Here is a 15,648-nt window from a genome sequence, read left to right as displayed (position 1 = left end):
GGATAAAAAATGTAGAATACAAATTTCTCTACAAAAAAGTGTGCCAGGTATTTGTTACTAACCTCAAAAATTTCACCTTAAAATGGGTTTATACACTCAAAAAGATTTGGAATCGCGGATAACTCGAAATCTACGAGAAATTCGAAACAAAGTACTGGAGCAAAACATGTACAGCAGAAAATTCTCTACAGATTGGTCTGTACGCATTTGTTCCTAACCTCAAAATTTTCACCTTAAAATAGGTTTATACACTCAAAAAGATTTGGAATCGCGGATAACTCGAAAACTATTAGGATTTCGACACAAACTGCCGGGATAAAAAATGTGGAGCACAACATTCTGTACAAAAAAGGTTTAAATTTTTTCATAACCTCAAAATTTCCATTATGAAATGGATTTGAACGCTCAAAAAACTCAAAGAGTTCATTTGTTATATACATGAAAATATTGATAATCGCAGTTTTCATGTGCGACTAGAACGTGAATTGGTTTGAATTCGCGCTGGCGGGAATTCGCAAACGGATTCACCGGCTTTCGGCGTTGAGGGAGATTCACTCAGAAATAGTGGCTCCAACGAAAAAATAACGACAGACCATTTTATAGCAAATTTTATGCTCTACATTTTTTGTTCGGGTAGTTTTTTTCGAATTCCTCTTAGTTATCGAGTTATTCGCGTTTCAACATTTTTTTGAGTTACAAGTTCCAAAATTTCGAAAACCCGTACCCTTAATTTTTTAAGAGTTGTTAGGCTTATTCAATATACCTCTGAGAATCTAGAAAATCAGAAGCGCCCAATTTAATTTCGGGTTTAATCCTATTTTACCTGTACTAAAGTAAAAAGTGTCGTACTAAAACAAATACATTTCTGCCTATAGAAATTCAATCAAATTCATTTGAATTATAATTAAAAATTGTTCAACATTCTCTTTTATACCGAACACAATACTAAACGTGTCCAAACTAGTCACAACTTGTCTCAAAAGACGTATAACATGAAATTATTGAACGCGCTTCGTGTATCATCTAGGATTTATTATAATCGTTTCGGTCACCCAGATTTTCTCTATCTTTCTCACTCTCTCTTCCACCAAATTTATCCGAAACTCGGATTCCTTTGATAACGTAATGGAAAGTGAAGTTCATTCATGACAGTCTACTCAGTGTATTCCTCTTCCAACAACCCGATTCATATTAAGTTCCATGTTGCTTGTCGACATGTGACATGACTGTGCTACGATTCATGTCTATTTGGGTCATGGACCTTTCTGATAAAACTTATGACATGGCACACTTTGTCTCCGGCATACGTAAATGAAGTCACTCTCGACGACTCGGCTACCCTTGAGAATCGTGTGTGGAATTCCTGCAATGAAAATGAACAATAGCCGTAACGTACGACGTGAACATTTTAAGGCCGTTTCGAATATCTTATAAAATTCTGTAGGTCGCTGCGTGGCTTTTCTATTGCATCCGCCATCGATTATTCTCAATCGCAAGTTTTAGTTCACCCGTGAAAAACGATGCGCGCGTGTATTTAAAAATGTAATTTTCAACTAACATCACATCATTCGAATTATCGTTTTTAAAAACTAAAAAACAAATTAGTCAGCACTGTAATGATTCCAAACTATTTAGCTCGCTTCTTTTCAAAAGAAAATGGAATTTTCCTCTTTTAGAACGCAATTTACAAGATTCAATTGACAACAAAGAAACCAAACGTTTTTTTTAATCTATTTAAACCTGAAAATAGGCGTTTACGTAAGTGCCAACTTTCTCGTTTGTTGAAAATCTTTCTCCTGGATGTGAAACTTTGATGTTTAGGGATAGAAAACAGCAAAAAGTCGCGGGCGGTCAGATCTGGTGCATACTGTGGTAAAGATTTTGGTCCAAAGTGGGCCAACGCGGCACTCAACGCGCTGATTGCTTTAGCATGCATAAATTTTCAGCCTACATGACAAATTCGTTCTTTACATATGACGATAGCCTCTTCTATCTACGACCACGTTTGAATTCAGCCGCTGGTCGTGAATGATGGTGCAGAATCTTCGTATACATCGTCTAATTCATCTTTTATTTGCCAAAGCGTCTGTCTTCCAAAAATGAATATTTAATGACAGCACTGAGCTCAATTTTGCTTATTTTGAGAAAAAATTTCAATTATACGATTATCAAACAGAAATGTATTGGACAGGGTGATATTCTAAGTCCAATACCTTTCAATCAAATGGCAGAATTGTTTAATATGAAGATATCTATCAAGTCAAAGTCTATGACAATGAGAAAAGATTTTTTTCTGTATTATTTTTAGTAAATCAAATTTAACTTTTTATATGATATGCTACAAGGTGTAAGTATCCATACTTTTAAAAAAGGCGTTGTGAGTAGTAGAAACATTTGGTACTATCTAATCGTACTGTGTGATATCATTCATTTCTAACCTTTTAGGATAGTCATCGTTTTAGAACTCGAAAAATTGTCATTAGTGGACTGTCTTATGATGCAAATGTTTTGTCTAGTGACAGACATATCCACATTTCTGGAGTGAAATATGAATTACTGGAGTGTTTGGTTCATAAAAGGAATCTAGATAGTGACAGTTTGGTGTTCAAATCTCAAGCTTCATCAATTTTAATGAAATATGTTTCTGTCGATCTTTTTGGTTCTTCAGTTGAAACCCCAATAAGCTTCAAAATTAAGTTTTGAACGTCTAAAATGTCGGTACTCTAAATATTAACAGAAGACTGCAAAATGAAAGCCAAAACAACTTTGAAACCTAAACTTGTGTGCGAATTCACTATAAAATGTTAGAAAATTACTGCGAGCGGTCGAGCTTATCAGAAATGTACAAGAAAAAATCAAATTTTTCAGAAATTTTCTCAAAAAAATGTAGTTTCTATGAGAAATTGTTTGAATTTACCTCAATTTTCCAAAAATTTACAAGAATGTAGAGAAATTATTGAAAATTTTCGAAAAAATCTATATCATTTTACGCTATATCGAGGAGGGTCCCAAAATTACTTGGCGCAACAAAGAAAATACAAACATTTTGGAAAAAAATCATTTTTTCTTTTCAACATGATATCCTTTTAGCTCTATATACTTTTCCCAGCGATGTTCAATAAGTTCGATACCCTTTTTATAATAAGAATCAACAAGCTCCTCAAAACAGCCATTAACTGCCGTCACCTCTTCATTTGGATGATCATTGACCATCGAGCCATTTCTTCAAGTCTGAGAACAGAAAATAATCCAATGGGGCTAAATATGACGAATAGGGTGCATGAGGTAGCAATTCAAATTTTAATTCATTGATTTTGGCCTTTGCAATAACGGATGTGTAACCTGGTGCATTGTACTGATGAAACATCTTCTTAGCCAAATGCGGCCGTTTTTGCTTGATTTCTTCGCTCAAACGTAACGATAAGTTCGCACAATATTCGCCGTTAATAGTTTTTCCCTTTTAAAGATAGTTAATATAAATTATCCCACACGCATCCCAAAAAACCGACGCCACGTCCTTGCTTGCAGATGAAACGATCTTTACCTTCTTTGGAGCCGGTTCTCCCTTTTCAATCAATTGTTTTGATGGTTCTCTTGCTTCGGGTGTGAAATGATATCATCCATGGTTATGAAGGCGAAGAAATTCGGCTGTATTACCAAACACTCGATGGAAAACATCTTCACGAAGTTATTTTTGTTCCATTGTGAGAAAACGCTACACTCATCTTACGCATAGCCTTCTCATTTCCAAATTTTCAGTTTATATGCGAAGTATCGCAGTTTTTGAAATGCCTACTATGTCTGCTAGATCGCGCACTTCCAGTCGAAGATCATCCAGTACCGCTTTGTGGATTTTCTTCAACATTTCTGGTCTTCGCAGATCGTACAGCCTCGTTTCTAGGTCAGACCAGGTACTTCTGGGACCATCCTCGTAGTAAAATATAGTAAAGACCTCGTTAAAGACTTAATGTAATACATAGTCATTCAAATTTTTCTTGTGTGGTAACATTCAATGATACATAATGTCACTACGAGTGTCGATAAACCCAGAAATTTAACTTAAAGATCTTCTATAGAAACACCTAAATGTTTTAACCACCATCCACTACTGGCTTCGTAAATATGTCAAAAAAAAATATTTCCTTATGTTACTTTAACATCATTCTACACGTGAAACAACAAAAATAAAAAGTTACGTAAATATTATAATAAAATTTCCTCATCCCATGGAGTGATTTAAGTGTCAATTTCACTAACTTCGTCAACCACCCTCGTAGATCGCGGAAAATCTAAATAATTCACATGTATTATTGGATATAAAATACACCAACTGCTGTACTCTCTATTTATGAATAAAAATTTGATTTCTCCGTCTCATGAATGAAAGCGAAACAAGAAAAAAAAATAAAAACAAAACTTCTTCGCATTTGAAATTCCGTTCCTGAAAGTTTCAAAGTCGATGTATGTGTACCATATACGAGCATGAGATACTTCTAAGCGAGATTATTCATGAATGAAACGAGAACTTACTCACTTTCGATTGCTATACACCTCGGTAACTCAAAAGGGATTTGATGTAGCATAAGAGAAACGAGTAATAATGCAAGGATGTGACTACAGAGAAAACAACTTACTTGCCCATTCATACACCGTCTTCGCTCTTGTCTGGCCCTTTACACCGCCAGACTGGAACTGACCTTCTTTAGAAGGGTCCTGACGGATGGATTTCCTTTTAAAGTTTTCGAATAATGATGACGCGCGCTCTGCTAGACGTTCGAAATGTCTTCTTATTGGAATTTTTATTCCGATTTCTTTTAGTATTTATTCGTTCCAATTTTTATGCATGTCTTTTTTTTTCTTTTTATTCAACAAGTGTTTGCTCTAAATTCTCCTTTCAATTAAATTTCAACATACGATAAGAAATATTTAAACTTAAAATTATAGTAGGAGAAATGTTTATATTTCAAATTAGTGCCCGGAAAATTATATAAAATTATATAATTATAGTAACGTATTGTTTGGATTTTTATGTGCCTGGAAAATCATGGAAGAGAAAACATATAAATTTCAAAATGGTGCCTGGAAAATCATGGAAGAGAAAACATATAAATTTCAAAATGGTGCCCGGATAATCATGGAAGAGAAAACATATAAATTTCAAAATGGTGCCTGGAAAATGAAGGAAAACTTGGAATTATCGTATTTTTTGGAACTTTTGCAGTGGTATATAATAACGGAAAGAAAAACTGTCAAAATTTTCAAACTAGTGCTTGGAAAATTATAGTAAGGATGGAATTTGTCGTATTTTGGATGATTACTTTACAATGGAAACTGTATTTTGCAGAAAAAAAGGAAAGATGTTGAAGTTTGCCTGGAAGATAAAGAAAAACTTAAAATTTGCCGATTTTTTAGGACCTTCCTAGTAACGTATTAAAAAATCTCAATTTTCGAAGTAGTTTTTGAAAAATTATGGAATGGAAGCAATTTGCTGTATTTTGGGGAAAATTTTGGAAACGACAAAATGTATCGTATTTTGGACCATTCCTTCACAATGGAAATTGTATTTTGCATAAGGGGGAATTGTAACTATATTTTGTAACTTATATATATATTGTTTTTTGTGCCTTCATGCATAGGAAATGTTTTTATATATATTTTCAAAATAGTGTCTGGAAATTTATGAAATAGATAAAATTTTTCGTATTTTAGGGAATCATATAATGCAAAAGAGAAAAATGTCAGAATTTCAAAAAAGGTGCCCGAAATATGAAAAAAAAATTGAACTTTTATGCAAGGAAACTGTGGTTACAAATAAGGGAAGAAAGGAAGGTCTTAATTGTGGAAATGGTATCTGAATATCAAGTATTCTAAATAAAGTAGTTGAGGTATGGGAGAAGTTGAACACGGGCAAAATTACGATCAGACAGTAAATTAGGCAAGTAGTAGATAGTAAAAGGGGGATCAATGAGTCACATGAAAAATCATCTTCTTTTTCAATAAAAGTCTTTTTCAGGCTTCATACATTTCTCCAAGGTAGTTACAACTCCCAATAATATTTGTCGTGTTCATCCAACATTGTATTTGTTTGTAATTAAGTATCCGAAATCTTTTTTCCATCACCGTATCTTAAATTTAGCAATTTACCATGGAAATAGCAAAACTTACCGAGCACACTAAATCCACTTTTTTTTTCGTTTTCTCCTCAATTCGCGATGTAGTAGACACGAATGAAATGACAGAAATGTTGACAGGAGCGTTGTTCTCTTTCAACTGAAAGACGAAAAATGGAAGTACCCTCGTAAAATCGTTTAATTTGAACCGACTCCCTCAACATGTAAAAGTTTCTTATTGTATAATAAAATAATTATGGCAAATAGATTTGAAAAAGTGAAAAGAGAAAGTAATAAAAAACAAAATATGATATTTTTTACGTTAAACTCCGATTAAAGGGATGCGAGAAAGCCGTTAATCCGACGACAAGACTAACAGTTTGTCATTATCCTATTAAAGTCTCGGGATTCTTTTTTCTGTCAAAATCTGTTGGGAGTCTTTTGACAGTGTGCTGTTAAAAGGTCAGGGAGATTAACTAAATTGACTCATATTGAGTGTATACTGTTTATTTTGCTCAGAAATCTATTTGAACGTCTGTCAGTTTTAATAACCAACAAACGATTATTCGAAATTAATACCGTGGGACACGAAAAAGTTTGTATTGAAAATAATTGCTCGAGACCAAGGTAAATCTGATCAGGCCCTCATCAGTTTTTGAAAACTGAACTTTTTGTTGAAAGTAGAAGCGATTTGGACTTTTCCAAAAGTTTGAAGACTACCCTTTCGGGTATGTCAATTATCCGTACTGGCAAAAAATTTTCTACTGTTAGAGCCTTCATTGTTAATCATAAATATTGAAATCAATGTAAGAAACTTTACATATAGTCTATTCAGTTATAAAAATAGAGTTCACTTTACGGTCTTTCAAAGTTTATCCCAAAAATTTTCTCGAAATTGCTCCCCGTACCGTAAAAAGTCATAGATTAAGGGCAACCCAAAATAAAATATGAGCATCCTTAATATTATTCAGGGATAAAGAAGCAATTATTCGAAAATTTGATATCAAATCCATAATCAGCGACCCCAAATACCTTAGAAGTGATATGTAACTTCATTGCTTTATTGAGTATGAATTGGAATAGGAAAAGGGTTGGCTATAAGGGGTGAGTTTTTGAGAATTTGACATCAAATTCGTAATCAGGGCCCCGAATACCTGTGTGTGAACATTAATACTCTGTCAGCTACGTGCGATCAATATTTCTCTGTCAGCTGCGTGCGATCAATATTTCTGTATCAGCTGCGTGCGATCAATATTTCTGTATCAGCTGCGTGCGATCAATATTTCTGTATCAGCTGCGTGCGATCAATATTTCTCTCTCAGCTGCGTGCGATCAATATTTTTCTCTCAGCTGCGTGCGATCAATATTTCTCTCTCAGCTGCGTGCGATCAATATTTCTCTCTCAGCTGCGTGCGATCATATTTCTCATTCAGCTGCGTGCGATCAATATTTCTCCCTTCAAATTAATAATGGTCACAGTTGTACTGTTAATATTACTATTACAAAATAAAAATTGATGAAAGTTTTGTCGAATGTTTTCAAGTCTACGGACCTAGAAAAAATTTTGTATGAAACTCGTGAGTAAATATACTTTTTGCACTCGTAGGAATTGTCTCGTGAAAAAAGTATTACTTAACTCACTTGTTGCATAAATAACTATTAGTGAACAAAACGTGTTTTAATTCAACGTAATAAAATTATCCACTAGTTATTTTTATCGACTATCGATTTGGCATCATCGTAAAGTAGATAATTACATTTTTATCGATGGTACATTTCATTCATAAAATCAAGTTTTTATTACATTACAATTAATTATTAAAAGTAAAACCTGTCAATAAATCAGTATGTGTCGCTCTTTCAACTGGCACGCGTCTGTTCGCTTTGTTTACATTTGTTTTATGCAGGTTTGTAGACACAAACACACACACACACACATACATACACACAGATGATTCAAAGTTTCGGAATATTTTGCTGTGGGGATTCCTTCATTCGATGTTTTTATTTATGAGCATTCGGAAGTAGTTTTATTTACTTCTAGATCAAGAGGTTCGTGAAACAGGTGTCGATAGTTTTTGTACGTATTTCGATTACGTAAACTGATAAATTAGTTTATTATAACATTGGGAATCGTGAATAATTACAGATTTTATAATCAATCAGAAGTGGAGAGAAGTTGTAGAAAATTTAATGTTAATGCTTCTAAATTTTGATTTTAAGTCTCTTCTGTTTTAAAATTAGTTTTTTTTAAATTATTTTTATAAAAATTATTAAAAAAACCCTACGCCAATGTGTGCTAGGGGTTAGTTCCACCCCAACTAGGGGGTGAAAAATTTTATGTTGGAAACAACCGCGGAATTTGATAGAGGACCAAATTTAAAGTAAAAAATGTATTTTTTACAATATAAAATAGTTTTTTAGATATGCGCGATCGAAAATTTAAATTTTTCTTAAAGAAAACCACGTTTTTAATTGTTGAATTTTTTATCGATCGAAAATTTTTTAAAATTCGACGTCGAATAACCTAAAAACGGTCAACTTTTCGAAATAATTGCATATAAGCTTTTTCAAAGTACTTTTAAAAAGCTTTAAAACTAGAGTTAATTAAACTCTCTAGTATAGAAACTAAGAAAGTTATAGTCGAAATTAAATCGATTTATATTTTTATTACAGAAAAAAACCTCAAACTCAAAAAACCTCAATTTCACCGTTAGTAATAGTATCCAAATTGCAATATATTATGATTATCTACGTATTAATAATAATTTCTGGATGTTTAAACGATTTAAAATGCATAATCATTTACGAAATAATTTTTTTTTAAAATTTCTAAAAACTATAAGATATAAATAAAAATTGATAGGGAACAAAAAGTTAGTATTTTTTTTAAAAAATATTTTTCTTTTTTTAAATTTTCTATTATTGATGAAATAATTGAGATATGAAGTTACAAATCGTACCCTAACTTCCGACTTATACCATTTTCGAACCCTTGCCCTTTGAAAAATAAAAGCCTAAATAATTTATATATAATTTAAAACTTATGGTAATAAAATTCCTTATAAATCTACGTTTTGAACTAATTTGCTTGAAAATTAACGGAGATATGGTCAAAAAACTAAATACAATCTAATTTTCCTTTTCAATTTAACAAATTTCCAGTGTAATTAAAATTTTTTCTACACAACACTTAAATTTTAAGGGACGTACAAGTATGAAATTGTACAAATTTTGTAAATAATATTTTTACCATAAGAGATAATTTATAGGTGTATTTTAAATACATAATATTCAGGTTAAAAGATATATAAAATGTTAATTTGAAATAAATATATCAAATAATTGTATAAGTACGTCCGTAAATATTTTTTTCCGAAATGGGGGATGATTTATGAGGGTTGAAAATTATAAGTACAAAATATTTAAGTCGAAACATATAAAAAGATGTCCATTAAAAAGAAATAAATCATCAAAAAGAATAAATACTTATATAAATTTTTTTTCCAATTTTTTTCGAAATAAGGGATGATTTGTAAGGGTTGAAAATTTCGGATGCAAAATATTTGAGTTGAACATTAACAAAAATAATCAATTTATAAGTATATATAAGCTACCACAGAGCAATTAAATACTTTTTTTTAAACTTAATTAACTGGGGGGTTCTTTATAAGGGATGAAATATATCAAGCAGCATTTCATTAGCTTAAAGTTAAAAACTCCCAAAACTCATACAATTTGGAAGGTGTTGTAATAATTGTAATGTTCATATAGGTCAAACATCGCTAAATTTGAAAAATAGATTGAAAAAGTACAATAAAACAATAGGGTAAAAAAATTGTTCAATAAAATCACTCCCAACACATAAAGGAAAGTACCACAAAGTAATAAAACAGGTGTTTCATTAGTATTGAGGAATTTCTTCAATACCAGATGACAATTCTCATATTTTTATGTAAATAAACACAACAATCAATTAAAGCTCGCTGCCAATTCGAAAAGACCTTCTAACGACTCGTTAATACAAACATAAACATTGTTATAGAGCAGCAATAAACATAAGAAAAATAAAGAAGCGTGCCAACCGAAACGAGATGATTTATAACAGGCCAACATAAAAAATTCGTCTCCGAAATATGACAACTGATTTTAAATATATTTTCAATTTAGTGTACTGAAAAATTTCGCTAAATTTCTCTTACCAACAGTACAAAATAGGAATTTCCTATTCGAAATATATACCTGGATTTATACCTGAATCGGACCAGGTTAACCGGTTCTGCTCAATCCTATGCTTTAAATTAGTTATTATATTCTTGGTATTAATCGTATCTTTTTTCTTGTGTACCTGCTTTATTCCTATTGATTTTGAAGTCAGGTATTCTCACAACAACCTCTAAATGTATATTTAGGACTTCTCCAAGCTACTCGAGTTGCTGTCTCTTTTTTTCCGTGTCCACAGGCAAAAGAACCTTCCAATTTTCGACCATGCATCAGATCTCTCTTTAGACGAATATAATTGACAGATTTACTTGGTTTGATCTAAACCAGTGGTCCAGGTGCACCTCCAGGAGTCCACGGGGAGTGTACTGAATTTCGATAGTCGGAATTGATTTTTTTACGAATTGATTAAATAGTGTAAATTTTAATAATATGGTGTAAAGTAGTGTAGTAAAGTGTAAAGTAAAAAGTAAGTAAACCCGAGCAGTAGCTAATACTTGCACTAGAGAGGAAGAAATAGATTTTGATAAACTACTTTTAGATAATTAATAAAAAGGTACGTAGATGTAGATCTGATGGATAAGGAGGCTACCAGTAATGAATAAAGTGTAAAAAGCTGGGTTCCCATAAACACCTTTACTCGATAATAAAACAAAATCTGAAAGGGAAGACTCTATAATCGTCAAGATTAATTATTGTCCTTATAGAGGGTAGAATATGATATTAAAGTTGATTGTTCAACCCGTTTTTCACCCCTAAGAAGTTTTGGTCGTTCCAGAACATATTGAGAATAAAACTTTTAGAGAAAACCAAAAAAGAAACGATTTCTTAGGTACGCACTCTTAAGATTTCGTATAATTTAACACCACAATAAAAATGTTTCTAATAACAACTAGGAAGAAAAAGCTTTTTTCAATTCCCTATGCTAGAACAACCGTTAAAATCTAGAAAACAGCTAGAACAATTCGGAGCAAACCATTTAAAAGCGATGTTTCGAAATTGTGCAGGCAGCGGATTATTGAATAAATAATATAATAATTTTTTTTTAATTTCTTCAATAAGTTTCGGTCTCAGCTCTATGCGGTTTTAGAACAAACGTAGCAAATACGCTAAGATCTAGAAAATAGCTAGAACGACTCGGAACAATCTATACAAAAGCGATTTCTCGAAATTGTAGCAGAGGTGGAATTTAATCGCTATATTAAATAAAAAATACAATCAACTTTTTTAATTTCCTCTAGAAATGTCATTGTTAGTTCTATAACGTTTTGGAACAAAGTAGAACAAACGTAGATCAACCGCTAAAATCTATAAAAAATTGGAACAAACCATTAATATAATAATGATTTCTTTAAATTGCGATTGCATTGATGTATTAAATGAAAAATATAATGAACATTTTTGAAACTTATCGCTATATCGGATTCAAAAAAGAAGAATTAAGCTAGAACAACCATAACAATCTAGAAAACAGCTAGAACAATTCGGAGCAAACCATTTAAAAGCGATGTTTCGAAATTGTGCAGGCGGTGGATTATTGAATAAATAATATAATTATTCTTTTTTTCAATTTCTTGAAAAAGTTTCAGTCTCAGCTTTATGCCGCTTTGGAACAAACGTAGCACAAACGCTAAAATTTAGAAGAAAATCTAGAACAATTCGGAATAAACCATATAATAACGGTTTCTAGGGAATTGAAGTGGCAGTGAGTAATTAAACCTTTTTTGAAATACAAAGTAGAACAAACCTAGAACAACCGGTAAAATCTGGACAAAAAAACTATAACAACTCGGAACAAACCATTTAATAGTGGTTTATCGAAATTTGGGCGGCGATTGGATATTGCATAAAATATAATCACCTGTTTTGAATTTCCTCTTAGAGTTTCATTCTCAGCTCTTCGCCGTTTTGGAACAAAGTACAAGAAACCTAAATCAACCTGGAACAACCTTCAAAATTCTTGAGGGTGTTTTGGTAACCATGTTATCAGTTTTTAGAAATTGTAGTTAAGCTTTTAAGGTAGGGAAGTACATAGCTGTCAATGATAAAATATAGAAAACACGCATACAAAAGTTACTCCTTATTAATTATCCAAATTTGGACTTTTACCGTTTTTTCTTGAGAAAGCAAGTGGTTGACTGAATTTTAGGGTAGTACTTACTTTTGAAACTAAAGTCACACTCCAAAAAAAGTACAAAAATAAGTAAATTTAAACATCTTAATTGGAATTTAACCAAAGGCTCAAAAAATAATCCTACTTAAGTTTTGAAATAAACAAATAAAAACAAATATTTATTATTTTTCAAAATATTCTTATTGATTATATATTAATCAAGAAAGACAGTGGTTCCCAAAGTGTTCGCGATTAGTAATCAGGGGAGCCCAGCAACTCCCTGTATATTATCTATTTTTTGGATTCTTCGAAAATTCTAGATAAGATCTATGTACAATACCTTATAATTATTATCAACCGCTTCGGAAACATTGAAGTGTTTTCTTAAAGAAATTAACGCTAAAAAACGAAAATACGAGGGTTGCTACTAAAGTTTTGAGATAGACAAATAAAAACTAATATTTATAAGTGGATTTGGCTTTATTATTTTTTAAAATAATCACGCATTGTAGATGTGAAGAATGATTCGTCTTTCCCGATTCTTCTAGCAAAGAAATGTTGGTGTACCATTCAGAATTGACCGTTATACGTTGCTCTTAGAAAATGGTGGCGACATCTCCGGTTATTCCGATAAAACCACCATTGAATTTGAAAAACCAGCAAAACACGGTGGCTAGAGAAGATGCTTCATCACCAAAAGTAGAAGCGAGTTGATTTTCACACTGCTGTTGGTTTAATAAAAGTCGAAAGTCATGGAAAATCCACGCACGAAAATTCAATTTGAATCCATTTTTTGACCAATATGAATGTTTCAAGTATCTGTAAACAACTCGAATAGCACTCGTATAACAACACGTTCTGAATACAATCACCGATAAAAACGTCAAGCTTTATAACCACAATGACAAATTTGACATATATAACATCAGTGTTGCCATCAGCCTTCGTTCATTGAGGTTAAAACGTTGTAAACGTCATTTCCGATTATTTTTAGTTTTTAAATTCATCATTTTTCTTCATATAAATATAATTTTGAAATAAATCGTTAAGGTGGCATATTTTAAAAAGTAAATCTGAGGATTATTTCGCATTGTTGATACAAAAATTAATCAGAAACAGTCAAGTAATCGTTGGCACCGAAACGTCTGTTGATCTGTATAATTTACTAGATCGCAATAAATTATCAATTCCTGTCAGACAGTTTGTGACGTGACGTAATATTACATATTCAATTTACATGAATGAAACGTTTAAAATCAAAATGTAATCGCTCTCTATTAAGATGTCATATTATCAACAATTATTACGTTACGATAGGTCAACTACACCAATTAATTATAACATAGTTTTTATGTAAATAGTAGGAGATAAACATTTTCATTGTTATGTTTATATTTTTAACGAGCGTATTGAATAATAAATTTCACCATTCAATAGAGTAAACGCGTTTGTGATATTTAATGGATTCGAGTCAATTAAATTTATTCAGTTTCTGTTTATTATTTGACGAGATATTATCCAAAGTTTCACTTTCTTCAGTTAACTAGTTAAAACGATCGATTTACAATTAATGGACCATAATTATTCGTTTAAACTTTTTTTTTCAAATAAATAAACACCAAACTAATAAACAGATCATTAATAAATAAGTATAGATATTGAAATGTGACATACGACCCCTCGTTTCTGAGTTATAAGCGTTCAAAGTTGCGAAATCAGAACTTATATTAAGTATTTGCTAAAATACGAGGTCTGGCTATTAAATAACGAGACTGCGCGCATAGAGGGCGCTCTAGACGTGCGGGGTAAAAAAAGCAAATTGAAAAAATATACGACTGAGTGCTATAAATTGTTGCAAGAGACCTATGGGGACAAGTCTCTATCTCGTGTACGTGTTTTTGAGTGGTGTAAGCGCTTTAGTTAGGGCCGAGACAGCACTGAAAATGACCAGCGCCCAGGTCGCCCTGTGACTGTTTCAACTCAACTCAACAGTTACCAAAATCGACCAAATTGTGTATGCACTTTGTCGAATGAGCATCCGAATGATTGCCGAAGCTGTAAACGCCGATATAGAAACAGTTTAAAAAATTCTATACGAAGAATTACAAGGAAGTTTGTGCCAAAAAATCTAACTCATGACCAAAAGCTCTTGCGTCAATGGATCTGCTTCGAAAGGGACCCGATTTGGGTCGATGGAAGCGATAAAACAAAAAACGGCAGAGCTCTTTTTCTTTCCAATGTCTCATCGATACACTAATTTCATATTTATCGCACTCCATACTATTTACTAAATGTACTGCGTCGTCAAAAAGCAAAGATAGAAAGATTAAAAGAAAGTAAAAATATCTTTAAATTGAAGAGTAGGAACTTTCTCATATGGAAACAGTCATTAATTATGAGACATCCCTGTATTTACGCTAGAAACTGTCAGATGTTGAAGCGTGCCTCCGTATTCGAAACAGTCACGTTTTAATATCAAAGTTTATAATCTGAACAAAAATCAGAAAAAGAGAAATTATTGCAAAACGGAACCAAAATAAAGTACTATGGCAGAACGTGCATATGAATAGAAAGAATTAAGTAGACCATAGAGAGGGTTTTGAGTACAAAACTACCATAAATTTAATGATATGTCAAATGAAATGGCTATTTCCTACTAAAGGCTATGAGACTCAAAATTCTGCCAAACGGAAAAGATTTTCCAACACAGACATGTATTTAAGAAGAAAAGCTTGGAAAAAACATTGTTATAAAAATATTCATACTACAAAAGAAAAAGAGAAAGTTTACTCATACCTACATGCAGAGATTGGAATGAAAACATTTTAATGTGCGTAAAAGATTTTTTTTAATTTAATTTAAATTGATTTAAATGTGGTTACTTTTCAATTTCTTTTATGTATTACGTGGCCACCGCTTTTAGTACATGACTTAGAAGGGGATGAATCATGGATGTTATAAAAGAGACATGGCAGTTAACGTGTTGAAACTTAAATTACAAAAAATGAAGAGAATCTTCATACAAATCGTATTGTACGACCTGGGTAGAATTTTAAAAGTGCACCGTTTTGTTAATTATATTAAAGTTTCATAAATTCAGATGGAACATCTCAGCAAAATAGTTTATTACGTATCCATATATGATAAGATTAATGCTTTTAAATCAAATAATAAAAAATTAGTCTAGCACTCCGTTTAAAAGAT

General features: G+C 31.9%; 1 protein-coding gene across 1 annotated transcript in view; it reads right to left on the bottom strand.

Annotated features, from left to right (window-relative positions):
- The window catches only part of LOC130893941 (uncharacterized), a 61,029-nt gene that overhangs the window by 44,228 nt on the left and 1,153 nt on the right, over positions 1–15,648 (bottom strand). The gene's annotated exons all lie outside the window — the stretch shown is intronic.

Source organism: Diorhabda carinulata, chromosome 5 (assembly GCF_026250575.1).
Source record: "Diorhabda carinulata isolate Delta chromosome 5, icDioCari1.1, whole genome shotgun sequence".
Taxonomy (NCBI): domain Eukaryota; kingdom Metazoa; phylum Arthropoda; class Insecta; order Coleoptera; family Chrysomelidae; genus Diorhabda; species Diorhabda carinulata.
This window is presented reverse-complemented; position numbering and strand designations above follow the sequence as displayed.